Raw genomic sequence first — 13904 nt, 5'->3', positions numbered from 1 at the left:
TTTGCTCGGTGAGAAATCTTTCCTTCTGCAGAAGATTGGCATGTCTTCAGACAGATGCAAGTGTCGAATCCACCAAACAGTTCAATATACCTTCATTAACTCTTGCTCATTAGTAATTTGTTCTTTCAGATGGCTGCCCAGGATATCCAGCATGTCTTGTTCTGGCAAGGTGAAATAGACGAACCATCAATACAGTTGAGATGTCTTCCTACTAGGATGGAAATGATCACCTGTATGCATCGCACAGAGATCTCGACTTCTCCAGACACTAATAATGAAAGACTTCCACTTGAAACTTTGGTTTGGCTGAGACATCATTTGGAGGAGCAGTGTTGACAGGTAAGGCAGTTTTTTTAATGCTGTGGGCGTCGCGCGTATCGCGTGGTGTGGCACAACTGTTTCAACCGTTGCTCTTGACCAACAGGAATGAAGAAACTGTCTTATAAGAACAGTTGCAAAGTCGCATGTCACACTCAGAACCTCACACTTTTTATCGGTCATTAACAAGAGGTTTATGCACACCCACCTGACACGCTCTCCCCCAATAGGAGTAGAGAAACTGTCTGGGGTATTTATTAATTCTTTTTCATGTTGCCTTGCCTCAGATTTGAGCTCTTAATGTTTCGGGTCGTCACTTTCGTTTCTTAATTTTTTTTCGCTCTCTGTATTTTTAAAAATGGTTTTGTGTATTATTATTACTGCTTCGTTGCTTTCGGTATTCCTCTAAATATTTTTTGTCTCAATGTGTTTGTGGTTTTAATGGTTTAGAAGATTGACGTGTCTTTAGACAGATGCAAGTGTCGAATCCACCAAACAGTTCAATATACCTTTATCAACTCTTGCTCATTAGTAATTTGTTCTTTCAGATGGCTGCCCAGGATATCCAGCGCATCTTGTTCTGGCAAGGTGAAGTAGACGAACCATCAATACAGTTGAGATGTCTTCCTACAGGATGGAAATGATCACCTGATGCATCAAACAGGGATCTCAACTTCCCCAGACATTCACGATGACAGACTTCCACTTGAAACTTTGGTTTGGCTGATACATCATTTGGAGGAGCAGTCTTGACAGGTAAGGCAGTTTACTGAATTAAGTCAGTGATTAAATAATGGGTTTGTGGCTGTTACTTTTTATTCTCATGGTACAATACTCAACAGGTGTTTTGTCATTGTGTTTTATCAAGGGTGCTAAGGGCTTGGCAAACCTGCTTCTTGGGTAGCCCTACTGAGTAACCAAACCACTAATGTACATATTTTTTGTTAAAATTTATGCAGGCTTGTGAAACTTTACAGCTAACTGGAGGTAATTTGGGGCGACAAAAATTATGCACGGTCTGGAACCCAAATGTTGATAACTTGGACACAAAAACAAGACCAATGCCCCAATGGACGGCTTAGCCTAAACACTCTGAAATTCTTTGGAGTTTGTAATTAATTATCTCAGCTTTTTTTGTCGTTGCAGGTGATAAGTGTGGACCATCTCCAAGGACTGGCATGAGGCAAAGTCTTGGTAAAGTATTACAACTAATTCAAAGATCCTTGTATGTTTGGCAATCATTTGTGGTTTGGCATTACAGGCTGGGCTTAGTTTTTTCTTTAAGGTTTTGTAATAATGTAATAATAGTAGGAAATCCTCCAACCATTTGAATGGTATTTTAAAAGTTTTCTTTTCAATAGTTTTGAAAGAGTTGCCTGACAAAATATTTAATCTGATCTTTTTTTTTCTTCCTTTTTTTCATGTGGGGTTTGAAAGATTTTGGGGAGGTATTTTTTGAAGCTGCGTTTCGAACCCTAATATCAAGATAAATTCTTAGCTGTTGTTAATTTAAAGTGTGCATGCCATTTGCTGGATTAGTTTCATTCTGAAAGCTCATTGATAAACCAGTTTGTTGTTGCTTTCAATTATTAGTCTCGATACAATACTAAAAACACATTCCAAAGATGGAAGCAAGTTAACTGTTTAAATAATGGATAATGTTCTCATGTTCAAACTTTGTGATTTGTTTGTGTTGTGGTCAGGCGTAACTTCTCTGGAGGTCTTTGGCAACATCCCTCCATGAGAGTCTGTGGCGTGTCGGACATCAAGTGGTCGACTGACTGAGTGAGTGAGTGTGTGATAACATCTCCGGAGACATCTACCTGTCGACAATTCAATGTGCAAGACCAGGTACCAGTCCCAAATAATGAGCTGTATTCTCCAGTCAAAGGTGAATTTCTCAAAAGAATACTTTCAACATTTAAACAGGTCCCAAATGAAACTCTGTTATAGTTTGACATTTGCTAGATTGGTAACGAGCATTGGAGAGCTGTTGATAGTATACAAATATTGAGTGGCTCAGAGTGGAATGGGAGGAATATTATCGCAAGGTAAAATTTGGACTCACGAGGCGAAGCCGAGTAAAATGGAACAGTTCAAATTTTACCGAGCGATAATATTCCTTCCATTCCACATTTAAAGCCACTCAATATTTGTTTTATATAACTGACGTATAGATCCTTATCATTTGATGAATTTTAAAAGGATAACATTATGAAAAATCACACAAATTACTGACCACCAAAAATCATGTAGCGCCGCGTAGCAGCAACAATGCACAAATCGGATCACAACCTTTTGCACAGATGCTCCTTTGTTTTAGCAGCGGCGCTCTGTACTGCTCAAAAACATTGGGAACAAGGATGATCCTAACTGTTGAATGGGAAATGCTATTGCCCATGGGTGAATAGGTCTTTTTGATCGCCGGTGCGGATGGGAGTAATAGTGAATGTCACGTGAAGTAAGTTCCACCAATCAAATGACAAGGATCTGTATGTCAGTTATATAATATATAACATTGTGAGAAACGGCTCGCTCTGAAGTAGCATAGACTTTGAGAAAGAGGTAATTTCTCACTAAATTAATAAAAGACTTCTAGCCTGAAGTCATTTATTCCTAATCGTCCAACAAGGGTGCTTTTCTCTCATCATTTTCTCGCAACTTTGATGACCAATTTAGCTAAAACTTTCACATGCTGGTTATTTTATTCTTATGTTGGGATACACCAAGGTAGAAGACTGGTCTTGACAGTTACCAAGCATGTACCTTCCCTTTGAATTATTTTCATTATTTCATTAGTTTGATTATTTAAATTGCAACAATCTAAACATTCGTGAGGTGAGGTGCATGAGTTCCTCCAATCATTTTCTTGCTGCTTTGAATGAGTTATCTTCATTTAAGTTTGATCAAAAAGATAAATTCAGAGAATAGCAAACTATCTAAAATCCGACTATTTCAATGATGAATCAAGGAAGGTAGTGGAAGCACTTAAAGGTTAACTATAACTGCATGAAAACAAATCCATGAGCTTTTGTAGCAATAACTACTTCATCATATTTGTTGCTACAAAGCTAATGCAGTTTGTTATGTAACTAGTCTATATGTGCTACGTAACCTTTACCTTTCTTGCTTAGCGGCCATACTAGCATGGCTACCTCTATCATTGTTGCTACAAAGCTAATGCAGTTTGTTATGTAACTAGTCTATATGTGCTACGTAACCTTTACCTTTCTTGCTTAGCGGCCATACTAGCATGGCTACCTCTATCATTGTTGCTACGAAGCTAATGCAGTTTGTTATTTAACTAGTCTATATGTGCTACGCAACCTTTACCTTTCTTGCTTAGTGGCCATACTAGCATGGCTACCTCTATCATTGTTGCTACGAAGCTAATGCAGTTTGTTATTTAACTAGTCTATATGTGCTACGCAACCTTTACCTTTCTTGCTTAGCGGACATACTAGCATGGCTACCTCTATCATTGTTGCTACAAAGCTAATGCAGTTTGTTATGTAACTAGTCTATATGTGCTACGTAACCTTTACCTTTCTTGCTTAGTGGCCATACTAGCTTGGCTACCTCTATCATTGTTGCTACAAAGCTAATGCAGTTTGTTATGTAACTAGTCTATATGTGCTACGTAACCTTTACCTTTCTTGCTTAGCGACCATACTAGCATGGCTACCTCTATCATTGTTTAAGTGACTTCTTAAACACTAAATTTTGCAATTTGTTTGTGTTTCAGTCAGGCTTAGCATCTCCAAAGACATCAACCTGTAGACAAGTAAATGTCCAAGACCAGCCTAAGATAAAAGAGCTACACCCTCCAGCAAACATGGCAAAAGGTAAATTTACAAAACTATACGCGTATCATTTACCCCTGACACTGAATGGAAATCTAATATTTGTTGCTCTTTAAATCAATGCCTTAAAATTGATGCCCTCTGGTGGTATGTCATTAGTTGTCAGTCTGTCATTGGTGCCATCCCGATTCCATCTTTCCAATGGTTACGCGCAGATGAAGTATCTACACTGTCCTTATCATTTTCTGCCTTGGTTAAAGAAATCGTTTTTTTTTATCCAGTGGTCCATCACTGCTATATTTCCAAACTTTTATGTCTACAAACGAACGGCTATCATGAATTGCAATGGTGCACCAATAGTCACAAAATGGTTTACTAGTGAGTAAATCCATTGGTTGTTCATATGGGTAATTCTGCACCATCGACCATCGGTGCTGGTAGTTGTGGGTTATCCTTCGCCCAAACTTCCTCATTGAATGGGCCATGTGCCCCTCCTCTCCATCGAGGGGCAATGGCTTGATCCAGCGATCCTCCTCCAGCAAAATGGAACTTTTGTGATGTTCCAATATGCTCTTCTGTCTGTCATTGGTCCAACCAATCCGGCACAGGTGATAGTGGGATATTCTTTGTCCCACTACCCTCTATATGTTGGCTTTGAGCATCTCCCTTCCATGTGATGGTTGGGTCTTTTTTATCCTTTTACAGCAAACTTGGACTTTGATCAAGTCCTCATTTGCTCTTGTGTCCGGCATTGGTCCAACCAATCCGGCACAGGTGATAGTGGGATATTCTTTGTCCCACTACCCTCTATATGTTGGCTTTGAGCATCTCCCTTCCATGTGATGGTTGGGTCTTTTTTATCCTTTTACAGCAAACTTGGACTTTGATCAAGTCCTCATTTGCTCTTGTGTCCGGGCATTGGTCCGACCAACTCGGCACAGGTGACAGTGAGATATTCTTTGTCTCGCTACCCTCAGTATGTTGGCTTTGCGCCTCTCTCATCCATGCTATGATGGTTGGGTCCCTTAATCCTTTTACAGCAAACTGGGACTTTGATCAAGTCCACATTTGCTCTTCTGTCCGGTATTGGTCCGACCAATCCGGCACAGGTGACAGTGAGATATTCTTTGTCTCGCTACCCTCAGTATGTTGGCTTTGCGCCTCTCCCATCCATGCTATGATGGTTGGGTCCCTTAATTTTTCTATCGCAAACTTGGACTTTGATCAAGTCCTCATTTGCTGTTGTGTCCGGCATTGGTCCGACCAATCCGGCACAGGTGATAGTGAGATTTTCTTTGTCTCGCTACCCTCTATATGTTGGCTTTGCGCCTCTCCCATCCATGCTATGATGGTTGGGTCCCTTAATCCTTCTATAGCAAACTGGGACTTTGATCAAGTCCTCATTTGCTCTTGTGTCCGGCATTGGTCCGACCAATCCGGCACAGGTGACAGTGAGATATTCTTTGTCTCGCTACCCTCTGTATGTTGGCTTTGCACCCTTCTCATCCATGCTATGATGGTTGGGTCCCTTAATCCTTCTACAGCAAACTTGGACTTTGATCAAGTCCTCATTTGCTCTTGTGTCCGGGCATTGGTCCGACCAATCCGGCACAGGTGACAGTGAGATATTCTTTGTCTCGCTACCCTCAGTATGTTGGCTTTGCGCCTCTCCCATCCATGCTATGATGGTTGGGTCCATTAATCCTTCTACAGCAAACTTGGACTTTGATCAAGTCCTCATTTGCTCTTGTGTCCGGCATTGGTCCGACCAATCCGGCACAGGTGATAGTGAGATATTCTTTGTCTCGCTACCCTCTTTATGTTGGCTTTGCGCCTCTCCCATCCATGCTATGATGGTTGGGTCCATTAATCCTTCTACAGCAAACTTGGACTTTGATCAAGTCCTCATTTGCTCTTGTGTCCGGAAATTGGTCCGACCAATCTAGCACAGGTGACAGTGAGATATTCTTTGTCTCGCTACCCTCTGTATGTTGGCTTTGCGCCTCTCTCATCCATGCTATGATGGTTGGGTCCCTTAATCCTTCTATAGCAAACTTGGACTTTGATCAAATCCTCATTTGCTCTTGTGTCCGGCATTGGTCCGACCAATCCGGCACAGGTTATAGTGAGATATTCTTTGACTCACTACCCTCTGTATGTTGGCTTTGCGCCTCTCCCATCCATGCTATGATGGTTGGGTCCCTTAATCCTTCTATCGCAAACTTGGACTTTGATCAAGTCCTCATTTGCTCTTGTGTCCGGCATTGGTCCGACCAATCCGGCACAGGTGATAGTGAGATATTCTTTGTCTCGCTACCCTCTGTATGTTGGCTTTGCGCCTCTCCCATCCATGCTATGATGGTTGGGTCCCTTAATCCTTCTACAGCAAACTTGGACTTTGATCAAGTCCTCATTTGCTCTTGTGTCCGGGCATTGGTCCGACCAATCCGGCACAGGTGACAGTGAGATATTCTTTGTCTCGCTACCCTCTAAATGTTGGCTTTGCGCCTCTCCCATCCATGCTATGATGGTTGGGTCCCTTAATCCTTCTATAGCAAACTTGGACTTTGATCAAGTCCTCATTTGCTCTTGTGTCCGGCATTGGTCCGACCAATCCAGCACAGGTGATAGTGAGATATTCTTTGTCTCGCTACCCTCTGTATATTGGCTTTGCGCCTCTCCCATCCATGCTATGATGGTTGGGTCCCTTAATCCTTCTACAGCAAACTTGGACTTTGATCAAGTCCTCATTTGCTCTTGTGTCCGGGCATTGGTCCGACCAATCCGGCACAGGTGACAGTGAGATATTCTTTGTCTCGCTACCCTCTGTATGTTGGCTTTGCGCCTCTCCCATCCATGCTATGATGGTTGGGTCCCTTAATCCTTCTATAGCAAACTTGGACTTTGATCAAGTCCTCATTTGCTCTTGTGTCCGGCATTGGTCCGAACCGATCCGGCACAGGTGATAGTGAGATATTCTTTGTCTCGCTACCCTCTGTATGTTGGCTTTTCGCTCTCCCATCCATGCTATGATGGTTGGGTCCCTTAATCCTTTTACAGCAAACTTTGACTTTGATCAAATCCTCATTTGCTCTTGTGTCCGGCATTGGTCTGACCAATCCGGCACAGGTGATAGTGAGATATTCTTTGTCTCGCTACCCTCTGTATGTTGGCTTTGCGCCTCTCCCACCCATGCTATGATGGTTGGGTCCCTTAATCCTTCTAAAGCGATCTGGGACTTTGATCAAGTCCTCATTTGCTCTTGTGTCCGGCATTGGTCTGACCAATCCGGCACAGGTGATAGTGAGATATTCTTTGTCTCACTACCCTCTGTATGTTGGCTTTGCGCCTCTCCCACCCATGCTATGATGGTTGGGTCCCTTAATCCTTTTACAGCAAACTGGGACTTTGATCAAGTCCTCATTTGCTCTTGTGTCCGGCATTGGTCCGACCAATCTGGCACAGGTGATAGTGAGATATTTTTTGTCTCGCTACCCTCTGTATGTTGGCTTTGCGCCTCTCTCATCCATGCTATGATGGTTGGGTCCCTTAATCCTTCTACAGCAAACTTGGACTTTGATCAAGTCCACATTTGCTCTTCTGTCCGGTATTGGTCCGACCAATCCGGCACAGGTGATAGTGAGATATTCTTTGTCTCGCTACCCTCTGTATGTTGGCTTTGCGCCTCTCCTATCCATGCTATGATGGTTGGGTCCATTAATCCTTCTACAGCAAACTGGGACTTTGATCAAGTCCTCATTTGCTCTTGTGTCCGGCATTGGTCCGACCAATCCGGCACAGGTGATAGTGAGATATTCTTTGTCTCGCTACCCTCTTTATGTTGGCTTTGCGCCTCTCCCATCCATGCTATGATGGTTGGGTCCATTAATCCTTCTACAGCAAACTTGGACTTTGATCAAGTCCTCATTTGCTCTTGTGTCCGGGCATTGGTCCGACCAATCCGGCACAGGTGACAGTGAGATATTCTTTGTCTCGCTACCCTCTGTATGTTGGCTTTGCTCCTCTCTCATCCATGCTATGATGGTTGGGTCCCTTAATCCTTCTATAGCAAACTTGGACTTTGATCAAGTCCTCATTTGCTCTTGTGTCCGGCATTGGTCTGACCAATCCGGCACAGGTTATAGTGAGATATTCTTTGACTCACTACCCTCTGTATGTTGGCTTTGCGCCTCTCCCACCCATGCTATGATGGTTGGGTCCCTTAATCCTTCTACAGCAAACTTGGACTTTGATCAAGTCCTCATTTGCTCTTGTGTCCGGGCATTGGTCCGACCAATCCGGCACAGGTGACAGTGAGATATTCTTTGTCTCGCTACCCTCTGTATGTTGGCTTGGCACCCTTCTCATCCATGCTATGATGGTTGGGTCCCTTAATCCTTCTACAGCAAACTTGGACTTTGATCAAGTCCTCATTTGCTCTTGTGTCCGGGCATTGGTCCGACCAATCCGGCACAGGTGATAGTGAGATATTCTTTGTCTCGCTACCCTCTGTATGTTGGCTTTGCGCCTCTCCCATCCATGCTATGATGGTTGGGTCCCTTAATCCTTCTATAGCAAACTTGGTCTTTGATCAAGTCCTCATTTGCTCTTGTGTCCAGGATTGGTCCGACCGATCCGGCACAGGTGATAGTGAGATATTCTTTGTCTCGCTACCCTCTGTATGTTGGCTTTGCGCCTCTCCTATCCATGCTATGATGGTTGGGTCCCTTAATCCTTTTACAGCAAACTTGGACTTTGATCAAATCCTCATTTGCTCTTGTGTCCGGCATTGGTCTGACCAATCCGGCAGAGGTGATAGTGAGATATTCTTTGTCTCGCTACCCTCTGTATGTTGGCTTTGCGCCTCTCCCACCCATGCTATGATGGTTGGGTCCCTTAATCCTTCTAAAGCGATCTTGGACTTTGATCAAGTCCTCATTTGCTCTTGTGTCCGGCATTTGTCCGACCAATCCGGCACAGGTGACAGTGAGATATTCTTTGTCTCGCTACCCTCTATATGTTGGCTTTGCGCCTCTCCCATCCATGCTATGATGGTTGGGTCCCTTAATCCTTCTACAGCAAACTTGGACTTTGATCAAGTCCTCATTTGCTCTTGTGTCCGGCATTGGTCCGACCAATCCGGCACAGGTGATAGTGAGATATTCTTTGTCTCGCTACCCTCTAAATGTTGGCTTTGCGCCTCTCCCATCCATGCTATGATGGTTGGGTCCCTTAATCCTTCTATAGCAAACTTGGACTTTGATCAAGTCCTCATTTGCTCTTGTGTCCGGCATTGGTCCGACCGATCCGGCACAGGTGATAGTGAGATATTCTTTGTCTCGCTACCCTCTGTATATTGGCTTTGCGCCTCTCCCATCCATGCTATGATGGTTGGGTCCCTTAATCCTTCTACAGCAAACTTGGACTTTGATCAAGTCCTCATTTGCTCTTGTGTCCGGCATTGGTCCGACCGATCCGGCACAGGTGATAGTGAGTTATTCTTTGTCTCGCTACCCTCTGTATGTTGGCTTTGCGCCTCTCCCATCCATGCTATGATGGTTGGGTCCCTTAATCCTTTTACAGCAAACTTGGACTTTGATCAAATCCTCATTTGCTCTTGTGTCCGGCATTGGTCTGACCAATCCGGCAGAGGTGATAGTGAGATATTCTTTGTCTCGCTACCCTCTGTATGTTGGCTTGGCACCCTTCTCATCCATGCTATGATGGTTGGGTCCCTTAATCCTTCTACAGCAAACTTGGACTTTGATCAAGTCCTCATTTGCTCTTGTGTCCGGGCATTGGTCCGACCAATCCGGCACAGGTGATAGTGAGATATTCTTTGTCTCGCTACCCTCTGTATGTTGGCTTTGCGCCTCTCCCATCCATGCTATGATGGTTGGGTCCCTTAATCCTTCTATAGCAAACTTGGTCTTTGATCAAGTCCTCATTTGCTCTTGTGTCCAGGATTGGTCCGACCGATCCGGCACAGGTGATAGTGAGATATTCTTTGTCTCGCTACCCTCTGTATGTTGGCTTTGCGCCTCTCCTATCCATGCTATGATGGTTGGGTCCCTTAATCCTTTTACAGCAAACTTGGACTTTGATCAAATCCTCATTTGCTCTTGTGTCCGGCATTGGTCTGACCAATCCGGCAGAGGTGATAGTGAGATATTCTTTGTCTCGCTACCCTCTGTATGTTGGCTTTGCGCCTCTCCCACCCATGCTATGATGGTTGGGTCCCTTAATCCTTCTAAAGCGATCTTGGACTTTGATCAAGTCCTCATTTGCTCTTGTGTCCGGCATTTGTCCGACCAATCCGGCACAGGTGACAGTGAGATATTCTTTGTCTCGCTACCCTCTATATGTTGGCTTTGCGCCTCTCCCATCCATGCTATGATGGTTGGGTCCCTTAATCCTTCTACAGCAAACTTGGACTTTGATCAAGTCCTCATTTGCTCTTGTGTCCGGCATTGGTCCGACCAATCCGGCACAGGTGATAGTGAGATATTCTTTGTCTCGCTACCCTCTAAATGTTGGCTTTGCGCCTCTCCCATCCATGCTATGATGGTTGGGTCCCTTAATCCTTCTATAGCAAACTTGGACTTTGATCAAGTCCTCATTTGCTCTTGTGTCCGGCATTGGTCCGACCGATCCGGCACAGGTGATAGTGAGATATTCTTTGTCTCGCTACCCTCTGTATATTGGCTTTGCGCCTCTCCCATCCATGCTATGATGGTTGGGTCCCTTAATCCTTCTACAGCAAACTTGGACTTTGATCAAGTCCTCATTTGCTCTTGTGTCCGGCATTGGTCCGACCGATCCGGCACAGGTGATAGTGAGTTATTCTTTGTCTCGCTACCCTCTGTATGTTGGCTTTGCGCCTCTCCCATCCATGCTATGATGGTTGGGTCCATTAATCCTTTTACAGCAAACTTGGACTTTGATCAAATCCTCATTTGCTCTTGTGTCCGGCATTGGTCTGACCAATCCGGCACAGGTGATAGTGAGATATTCTTTGTCTCGCTACCCTCTGTATGTTGGCTTTGCGCCTCTCCCACCCATGCTATGATGGTTGGGTCCCTTAATCCTTCTAAAGCGATCTGGGACTTTGATCAAGTCCTCATTTGCTCTTGTGTCCGGCATTGGTCTGACCAATCCGGCACAGGTGATAGTGAGATATTCTTTGTCTCGCTACCCTCTGTATGTTGGCTTTGCGCCTCTCCCCTCCATGCTACGATGGTTGGGTCCCTTAATCCTTCTATCGCAAACTTGGATTGATCAAGTCCTCATTTGCTCTTGTGTCCGGGCATTGGTCCGACCAATCCGGCACAGGTGACAGTGAGATATTCTTTGTCTCGCTACCCTCTGTATGTTGGCTTTGCGCCTCTCTCATCCATGCTATGATGGTTGGGTCCCTTAATCCTTTTACAGCAAACTTGGACTTTGATCAAATCCTCATTTGCTCTTGTGTCCGGCATTGGTCTGACCAATCCGGCACAGGTGATAGTGAGATATTCTTTGTCTCGCTACCCTCTGTATGTTGGCTTTGCGCCTCTCCCACCCATGCTATGATGGTTGGGTCCCTTAATCCTTCTAAAGCGATCTGGGACTTTGATCAAGTCCTCATTTGCTCTTGTGTCCAGCATTGGTCTGACCAATCCAGCACAGGTGATAGTGAGATATTCTTTGTCTCGCTACCCTCTTTATGTTGGCTTTGCGCCTCTCCCCTCCATGCTACGATGGTTGGGTCCCTTAATCCTTCTATCGCAAACTTGGATTGATCAAGTCCTCATTAGCTCTTGTGTCCGGCATTGGTCTGACCAATCCGGCACAGGTGATAGTGAGATATTCTTTGTCTCGCTACCCTCTGTATGTTGGCTTTGCGCCTCTCTCATCCATGCTATGATGGTTGGGTCCCTTAATCCTTCTATCGCAAACTTGGATTGATCAAGTCCTCATTTGCTCTTCTGTCCAGCATTGGTCCGACCAATCCGGCACAGGTGATAGTGAGATATTCTTTGTCCCACTACCCTCTTTATGTTGGCTTTTTGCCTCTCCCCTCCATGCTACGATGGTTGGGGTCTTTGATTATTCTTTAATAGCAAAATGGGACTATGATAAAGTCCACATTTGCTCATCTGTCCGATGTTGGTCCGACCAACCCGACACATGTGATAGTGCGGAATCCTTCACCCCACTACCCTTCATGTGTTGGCTTTGGGCCTCTCCCTTCCATGCTGTAATGGTTGGGTTATTTTTCTTCCTCTAGCAAATTGGGACTCATGTTTGATGTTCCGGCAGCAGTATCTTCAATGCGAGCGCATGGCAAAAAGGTTTTTAGCTCTTCGTGAAAATTCGATTCGGTTTTCTTGAGGTTTGTGTCTTTCATCAACGTGGAAAAATCCTTCGTGAAACTGCTGAAGACATATGTCTGGTGAGTACCTTTCGATGCTTTCAACGTTTGTTTATTTTTGACTTAATGAAAACACTAATGTACAAATTACAAAAGAAATTCATTTCATTTACTAATGGGAATTTCAAAGAAAAACAAAGGGATTTTTTCGCATTTTACCTGTGTTTGGGTAGCTTTGCAGCTTCCAAAGGCATTGACTGGTAAACAATTAGATGTCTAAACCTAGCCTAAATTTATATGAGATGGACTCTCCTTGATCTTGTGTTTTATTTCTAAATGATACTACAAAAATGTAATAATAATTATTAGGAAACCATTAACCCCTGTTAAGCCGAAAACCAAACACAATGTACCAGAAGACAAGCAGAGAATACTGTTCGAAACGTCGAGACCCAATCGCCTCTTTTCAGAGCTAACACTGACCCTAAGAGATTTTCACATAGTTGTACCCGCAAGTTAACTATTTATTAATGTACATACAAATTACTGATCATAACAACTAACACAAAAACTTATTATATAGCGACCAATACAAACAAATTTTTCTTATTTAGAAATATATATATATTTTAGTTCCGTAAAGTTTTGCTACTAACATCTAAAAAGAAATAGCTCTCTAAGGTTTTATTACTAACAACAAATGTACTCAATGCAGAGGTATTTTAATAATATATTAAAAAAAAAAAAATTATTAAACATGTTAAATTATTCTAATTGCACTAAGTGTTTGGTAGCTATACATGCTACTAACATCTAAAAAGATATAGCTCTCTATGATTTTATGACTAAAAAAAAAGTACTTATTACAAAAGTATTTGATTATATATTATTAAAAATGAATGATTTAAAATGTTAAATTTATATAAGTTGGACTCTCCTTGATTTTTTTTTTTTTTTCCTAAACGATACTAATAAATGTATTCATAATTATTAGGAAATCATAAACCCCACGGGTTAAGAGGAAAACCATACACAATGTACTTGATTCAAACTTGTTAGTATATTGTCAGTTCAGAAAAGGTTTTTAATCAACCCTGCATGAGATTTTGCCCACTGTTGACTTACAAATGTATTTTGTATTTTTTCCTTTCAGGGTCAGAGATGTAGCTCCTAGTTCCCTGAAATAAAGTGCAGAGGGAATCTCCTCTACTGACATCTTGAAGGCTGCAGGGTACGCGTATCAAAACATCAGACTCGTCAAGACATCTTTAAAGCAGTTCATCTATAGATCATGAAAGAACAATCCAGCAATAAGTTGTCATCAATATTGAGACATTGTAGGTGAAATATTTTGATATTGATAATGTTTGTAATCGTCCTATAGTGGGCTGTTTAATTTGTAGCACCATAAGTACACCATAAGCAAGCAA

Source organism: Asterias rubens, chromosome 9 (genome assembly GCF_902459465.1).
Source record: "Asterias rubens chromosome 9, eAstRub1.3, whole genome shotgun sequence".
Lineage (NCBI taxonomy): Eukaryota > Metazoa > Echinodermata > Asteroidea > Forcipulatida > Asteriidae > Asterias > Asterias rubens.
The sequence above is the reverse complement of the archived record's forward strand: the minus strand, read 5'-3'. Positions refer to the sequence as shown.